Genomic DNA, 6797 nt, shown 5'->3' with positions numbered 1-6797 from the left:
GGGTGGGGGGGGGGGGGGTGCATTCCAGATCATCAGAACTCGTCCCTCCCCTCTGGCTCTTTTGCCCATTCACCTTAAATCTGTGGGCTTAAGACTTGGAGCATGTGAGAAAAGGGGTGAGCTTTGTTGGGTTAAATTGCTCTTTAGTACCCTCACAGCCAGCTGGAATGGCCCGAATGTTGTTTGTACTTCCCGTCCCCCTTCCTGGTGTACTCTTCCCACTGGCCGCAATTTTGAATCGCACCGGGGCGAATTGTGTAAATCTGGCCATTTGCCATATGATAGCAGTAGGGATCAGCCATGCAAGCTGCTGGATTGTCATTTAAGAACCCAGCTGGCTGACGAACGTCCTTTAGGGGAGTGAATCTGACATTTCCCCCTGCCCCACACCTCCTCTGGCCTACCGCTGAAGGGGGGGCGGGGGGGTTGACCCATGACCTCTGAAGTGACCAGCAAGTCAGGGCAACTAGAGATGGGAAAGAATATGGTTATGTTACTGGACTAGGAATCCAGAGGACTGGATTCAGCATGTGGGGAACGACTTCTAATCACACCAAGGCGTTCCTTTATATTATATTTTTTAAAAATGGATCTGCAGCTCGTCTCAGTAAAAGTGGCCGCAAAACTTTTGAATTGTCGTAAAAGCCCAATTGGTTCACTTGGGGAAGGAAACCTGCTGTCCTCAACCCAGTCTGGACCTATATGTGACTCCAGTCCCACCCCGACGTACTTCATTATTAGCTGCCCTCTGTCGTGGGCCCTTCAGTTGTGTTGAGCTATCAGCAGCAGCCCGAGGAGAATGGTCACCTCCACCTTTGTCAAAGGCAACTCGAAATGGGCTTCAAATTTCCATTGCTGCTCTGGTCTTGATTTCGCAATCTAGGCTGGAACTCCCGTGCAGCACAGAGAACTGCGTTGAGATATTAAAATGAGCATCACACCACCATTTGTGCAAGCAATGAGGATCCGGCGGCACTATTCTTGGGGCGACTCTTAGTTCGCACGTTTGATCGCTTGGCTTCCCTACTGCTGCCCCTGCAGCTTCCACCTTTCACCCATTGTATCTCCTTCAGTGGTCAGCTCTCAAAGCCCAGCTCTTCACCCGTACAATGTCCTACACGCCCGTCACCCTCGTCCTCCGCTGCCTCCTTAGGCCTCAAAAGAAATTGATGCCGATAGACTGACTTTCATTTCCCTCCTAGTTTACCTCGATGATCTCCAGCCGTGCGTTCAGACCTGTCCTTACCAGTCCTGTCACACTGCGTTACGTAGCATAGCACAGAAACAGGCCGTTCAGCTCCATGCTCCACACGAACTCCCCCCACCCTTACTTCATCTCACCCAATCAGTATAACCAGTTCTTTTCTCCCTCATGTTTGTATTTAGCTTCCTGTTAAATCCATTTCTTGCTCCCTCCATTCTTAGTGGAGTCGGCCATTTCAGCATCACACCCCCACTCCCATTCTCTCGAAGCCCTCATGTCCATTGTACCATCTCCCTGCTATATATAAGACCCTGTTCAATAATCTTCCCAAATCCCCAATTTGTTTCCCTGTCTTGCCCGGTGCCATTCTGTTTTTCCACCTCTCAAAGCTGACTGTCTCTACAGGCGGAGTGTTACAGCAACAACTTGCATTTATGTAGTGCCTTTAACATACTAAAACGTCCCCGAGGTGTTTCACAGGAGCGATTATAAGACACAATTATCTGATCCCCGAGCCGATTAAGGAGCTATTAGGGACAGGTGACCGAAAGCTTGGTCAAAGAGGTTGGTTTTAAGGAGCATCTTAAAGGAGGAGAGAGAGAGAGGCGGAGAGGTTTAGGGAGGGAATTCCATACCTTGGGATCCAGGCAGCTGAAGGCACGGCTGCCAATGGTGGGGCGATGGAAATGGGGGGGTGCTCAAGAGGATGGAACTGGAGGAGTGCAGAGAGCTTGGAGAGTTGTAGGAAGTTACAGAGATGGGGAGGGAGGGGTGTGAGGCCATGGAGGGATTTGAAAAACGAGGATGAGTATTTTGAAATGAGGTCATTGCCAATCCCAGATCCAATGTGGGTCAGCGAGCACAAGAACGGAAGTGGGGCGAAGTGCGTGGAGTTTTCCCATTGCCTTGGCCGACCGACCATTCCTCCCATTGCTCTTTGCCCATCCTGTTTGCTTGCACGAGAGATTCTGATAGTTTTCCGGGAGCTTCAGCTGTGGCCAGATTCCAAGTCACCCCTGAGTTGTTGGTTGGACCTGTATTTCGAATTTGACCTGAGTGGGTGATCGCTGGAACAGCACCATGCCCCGTAATTTAGATTAGAAACCTGCAAGGCAAAAGTGTTCTCCTTCCTCAGAAACAACGGGAACAGAGCCAGTTGCTGAGAAGACGCCTAAACAGTCGAGCTGAGATGGAGCTGGCATGCATGGGGGTTATTGAGTCATTAAGTCATTATGGCTCTCGTCACTGGGTTAGGGAGAGGTTATAAATGCAACTGAACACCATCTAAACAAAGTGTGTCACACCTAGATATCATTAAACTTTGCCCCCTCCCAAGGAAAACCGTACGAGGGATCATGTGCAATAATGGTTTTAAAGCCCTCCCGATTTTACACTCTGCAGAGTATTTTGTGGGGTTTAACGAGGGTGTACATTCTGATTTCCCAACCCTCTGATGTTAGGTTAAGGTTGCACCATATAATTTGCAACTCGACAGGACCACTGGGATAACTGCTAGTCATGTTTTCAAATCCAAATCTGTCCTCGCGCCACAGACTGGGGACCCGTTCTCTTCCCCTGCCAACATGGGTTCGAATCCCAACATGGAAGTGGGTGGAATTTAAATTCAATTAATTCATTAAAAAAAAAGTCTGGAATTGAAAGCTAGTCTCAGTAATGGTGACCATGAAACTATTATCGATTGTCGTAAAAACCCATCTGGTTCACTAATGTCCTTTAGGGAAGGAAATCTGCCATCCTTACCTGGTCTGGCCCACATGTGACTCCAGACCCACGGCAATGTGGTTGACTCTGAACTGCCCTCTGCAATGGCCCAGCAAGCCACTCAGTTGTCAAGGGCAATTAGGGATGGGCAACAAACACTGGGCTTGCCAGGGACGCCCACAGAAAGAATTTTTCAGTAAGTGTCACCCGAGGGTGAGCAAAAGGAATGGAAGCTGCACTTTAGATTGTGAATCACTGGATAGGGAGGGAGTTGTTAAAATTCTGTCAGGTGAACGTATTTACTTTTATATCCCTGAAAGAAAATCCATGCTTATCTTAATTGTTTTGCAATCGCAAAACAGATAATTGATTACCACACTGAAGTGTGGGGTTGTCCATATAAACAAACTGTGCTTAAATATAAGCTATTAACAAATAATTGAATCTGGCCTCTGGAAACCGAGTGGGAGTTCGAGCTCAGTGTTTCTTGGAGATCCGAGTCATCGGGATGTTGGCAAGTCTGCTTTCTCGAACAATCCCGGTTACCCTGACGAGTAGATGGTCGGCCGTTCTGTGGCTGAGTCAGCTGAGAGTCCTGTGGAGGTCCAAACTGGGCAATAAGTGCTGGCCTTGCTCTCAACGCTCCCATCCCAAGAATGAATATTAAAAAAGTGTCTCTGACTGCGCTTGGTGGGGGTACCCCTCTCCTTAAAACCGACCTCTTTGTCCGAGCTTATGGTGACCTGTCACTAATATTTCGTTGTGTGACTCGGTATCAAATTTTGATTGTTAATCGCTCTTATGAAGCACCTTGGGATGTTTTTACCTTGTTAAAGACGCTATATAAATACAAGTTGTTGTACAATATCTGTGTGAACTGGAGGATTCATTTCAAGCTGCCACTTCCCACTCTTGGTTCATGCTGGCAAGCTTTAGCTCCCCCACCATCCTTTATCTAATACTGGCATCCTTCACCACCTCCACCCACCCTGCCCTCACTCCCCTGCCATTCATCCTATATCATTCGTCCACTCAGCCCCTTGAACCTGTTCCGCCATTCTATTTAGAGTCATAGAATGGTGACAGCACAGAAAGAGGCCATTCGGCCTACCGTGCCGGTCCTCTCCGAGAGCTACTCACCCAGTCCCACTCACCACCCCCCCCCCCGCCCCCCCGACCCTTCCCCATAGCCCTGCAAATCTTTTCAAGCACTTATCGATTTAGGTCATGGCTGATCTGCACCTTAAACCCATTTGCTCCATATCCATTGAATCCTTACCAGCTGCAGCTTCAGGTTCCCCCCCTCCTGCCAGCATCCACAGCCCTTTAGGAGGGGGAAAGAGTTCCCAATTCCCACTCCCCTTTGTGTGAAGAAGTGCTTCCTGACATCACCCCTGAACGGCCTGGCTCTAAGTTTAAGGTTACGCCCCTCTTGTTCTGGATCCTCTCTGTGTATCCTGTCGAATCCTTTTGGTATTTTAAGCACCTTGATCTTCTCACCTTTCAGTGTTCTATAATGGAAGGAATACACAATTTAAACAACTTGTCTTCATGACATACCCAAGTAGCATTCTGCTGAATCTGCACTGCACCCCCTCCAAGGCCTTCCCTAAGTGCGGGCCCAGGACTGAACACAGTCACTCAGTTCCAACCATGTCTTTGTAACATCACTTCCACCTCTTTATATTCCCTTCCCCTCGAGATAAAGACCAGCATTCCAGTCACTTTTGTATTTTTGTACCTGCGTCTACTGATTTTTGTACCTGAATACCTGAATCCAGTTTGTCCCTTCCACAGTTCTCAGTGTCTCGCCATTAAAGAAAATCTTCTGATTGGTCCTGCTTGCCTCATACTTGGGCGTCACGCTTCCTCACGTTACCCACAGTTTTCTCACTTACTTAATTGGCCCGTGTCCATTTGTGATTTCCTGTTTCAATTTGGACAATATAGCCGCCCCTCCTAACTCAGTATCAACGATATTTAGATCACCACCTCACATTCTTCTGTTCAAGTTATTATTATGTATGGTGAAAAGCTGAGGCCCCGGTCTATTTTTATTCATTCATGGGATGTGGGCGATGCTGGCCAGGCCAGTATTTATTGCCCATCCCTAATTGCCCTTGAGACGGTGGTGGTGAGCTGCCTTCTTGAACCGCTGCAGTCCATGTGGGGTAGGTATACCCACAATGCTATTAGGAAGAGAGTTCCAGGATTTTGACCCAGCGACAGTGAAGGAACGGCGATATCGTTCCAAGTCAGGATGGTGTGACTTGGAGGGGAACTTGCAGGTGGTGGTGTTCCCATGTATGTGCTGCCCTTGTCCTTCTAGTTGGTAGAGGTCGCGGGTTTGGAAGGTGCTGTCTAAGGAGCCTTGGTGCATTGCTGCAGTGCATCTTGTAGATGGTACACATTGCTGCCACTGTGCGTCGGTGGTGGAGGGAGTGAATGCTTGTAGATGGGGTGCCAATCAAGCGGGCTGCTTTGTCCTGGATGGTGTCGAGCTTCTTGAGTGTTGTTGGAGTTGCACCCACCCAGGCAAGTGGAGAGTATTCCATCACACTCCTGACTTGTGCCTTGTAGATGGTGGACAGGCTTTGGGGAGTCAGGAGGTGAGTTACTCGCCTCAGGATTACGAGCCTCTGACCTGATTTTGTAGCCACAGTATTTATATGGCTACTCCAGTTCAGTTTCTGGTTAATGGTAGCCCCTAGGATGTTGATAGTGGGGGATTCAGCGATGGTAATGCCGTTGAATGTCAAGGGGAGATGGTTAGATTCTCTCTTGTTGGAGATGATTGCCTGGCACTTGTGTGGCGCGAATGTTACTTGCCACTTATCAGCCCAAGCCTGGATATTGTCCAAGTCTTGCTGCATTTCTACACGGACTGCTTCAGTATGTGAGGAGTCAAGAATGGTGCCGAACATTGTGCAATTAGCAGCGAACATCCCCACTTCTGACCTTATGATTGAAGGAAGGTCATTGATGCAGCAGCTGAAGATGGTTGGGCCTAGGACACTACCCTGAGGAACTCCTGCAGTGATGTCCTGGAGCTCAGATGATTGACCTCCAACAACCACTACCATCTTCTTTTGTGCTAGGTTTGACTCCAGCCAGCGGAGGGTTTTCCCCCTGATTCCCATTGACCTCAGTTTTGCTAGGGCTCCTTGATGCCATGCTCGGTCAAATGCTGTCTTGATGTCAAGGGCAGTCGCTCTCACCTCACCTCTTGAGTTCAGCTCTTTTGTCCATGTTTGAACCAAGGCTGTAATGAGGTCAGGAGCTGAGTGGCCCTGGCAGAACCCAAACTGAGCGTCACTGAGCCGGTTGTTGCTAAGCAAGTGCCGCTTGATGGCACTGTTGATGACACCTTCCATCACTTTACTGATGATTGAGAGTAGGCTGATGGGGCGGTAATTGGCCGGGTTGGATTGTTCCTGCTTTTTGTGTACAGGACATACCTGGGCAATTTTCCACATTGCAGGGTAGATGCCAGTGTTATAATTGTACTGGAACAGCTTGGCTAGGGGCGCAGCAAGTTCTGGAGCACAGGTCTTCAGTACTATTGCTGGAATATTGTCAGGGTCCATAGCTTTTGCAGTCTCCAGTGCCTTCAGTCATTTCTTGATATCATGTGGAGTGAATCGAATTGGCTGAAGTCTGACATCTGTGATGCTGGGGACTTCAGGAGGAGGCCGAGATGGATCATCAACTCGGCACTTCTGGCTGAAGATTGTTGCAAATGCTTCAGCCTTATCTTTCGCACTGATGTGCTGGGCTCCCCCATCATTGAGGATGGGGATATTTGTGGAGCCACCTCCTCCAGTTCGTTGTTTAATTGTCCACCACCATTCTCGGCTGGATGTGGCAGGAC

This window comes from Heterodontus francisci, chromosome 48 (assembly GCF_036365525.1).
Source record: "Heterodontus francisci isolate sHetFra1 chromosome 48, sHetFra1.hap1, whole genome shotgun sequence".
Taxonomy (NCBI): domain Eukaryota; kingdom Metazoa; phylum Chordata; class Chondrichthyes; order Heterodontiformes; family Heterodontidae; genus Heterodontus; species Heterodontus francisci.
This window is presented reverse-complemented; position numbering follows the sequence as displayed.